Below are 1,628 nucleotides of genomic sequence, written 5' to 3' on the forward strand. Positions count from 1 at the left end.
TGAGGGAGAGATCAAAGAAACCGAACTGAAAAAAGCCCTACAATCATTAGCTAAAAATAAAAATAAAGCTCCCGGTTGTGACGGCATTACAGTGGAGTTCTATGTAAAATTTTGGGATATGTTAAAGAAATACTTTGTAGACGCCATTGACCATGCATATAAAACAAATCTCTTACCTTCTTCTTTAAGAAGGGGAATAATAAGATTACTTCCCAAGAAAGGTTTAGATGGGACCACGCTAGATGATTGGCGCCCTATAAGCCTACTCAATGTGGACTACAAAATTCTTAGTAAGGCATTGACATTGCGGCTAGAACCATTACTTCCTCATATTATACACGAAGATCAAACAGGTTTCATCAAAGGCCGGTATATTGGGGAAAACATCAGACGTATTTGGGACAGTATAGAAGAGTGTGAAGAAAACAATAAACCAGGGTTGCTAATGTTCCTAGACTTTAAAAAAGCATTCGATAGCATTGAAATAGCCTTCATTATTAAAGCACTTAAGACAGTAAATATTGGAGACGGCTTTATTAGATGGATTACGTTATTATACAATGATATACAAAGTTGCGTTATAAATAATGGCTATACTTCAACATGGTTCACAGTGCAGAGGGGAGTAAGACAGGGAGACCCTTTGTCCCCTACCTTATTTATCATTGGGATAGAAATGCTAGCTGCAACAGTCAGGGCTGATACGAACATTAGAGGTATTGAAATACACAATACAACACATAAACTATCAATGTACGCTGACGATATAACGTCATTGCTCGCAGATACAATATCTGCACAAAATCTGTTAGACACATTAAATGTATTTAAAAGATGTAGCGGCCTCGAATTAAACAAAAAAAAAACGGAGGCCCTCTGGGTAGGAAATAATAGTAATAGAGAGGATCATCCGTTACCAGTTAAGTGGCCTGAGTGCCCCATCAAGGCTCTTGGCGCTCATTTCGGATCCGACCGAGATAAGTGTTACAAGGAAGACTTTGAAAACAACTATACGAAAATGGTTAAGGCTTGTAATATATGGAAACAGAGAAACCTAACTTTAATAGGACGGATTTTGATTGTAAAGACTATTGGTATCTCAAAGTTAATATACATATGCTCAATCTTGCACGCTCCTCCCCATTTCTTAAAACAAGTAAATGACTATATTTTCAGATACATATGGCGAGAGAAACCACCAAAAGTAAAAATGAAAACTTTGATTGGCGAGAAATGCCAGGGCGGATTGGAAATGATGGATTTTACTTTAATGAATAAAGCCTTAAAGGCGATGTGGGTAAAAAGAATCGTAACAGATACTCGTAAGGAAAAAGAATACTTGTTTAAAAAATGGGGAGGTTTCCTCATATTCCAGTGTAATTATTCTACAAAGCTGTTAGACACTTCTCACCTGTCAATGTTTTATAAAGATGTTATAACTGCATGGGAGGAAGTAACTAATTACGAACCAGAGACACACAGACAAATTTGTTCACAGGTAACTATGGAATAATAGATTTATTAAAGTAGAAGGATGCTACATTATGTTACAAACTCTGGATTGATGCCGGGCATTATTTATCTGAATGACTTGCTGTATGACGATGGAACATTTATTACCAATGAAG

The sequence above is a fragment of the Branchiostoma floridae genome, chromosome 12, assembly GCF_000003815.2.
Source record: "Branchiostoma floridae strain S238N-H82 chromosome 12, Bfl_VNyyK, whole genome shotgun sequence".
NCBI lineage: Eukaryota > Metazoa > Chordata > Leptocardii > Amphioxiformes > Branchiostomatidae > Branchiostoma > Branchiostoma floridae.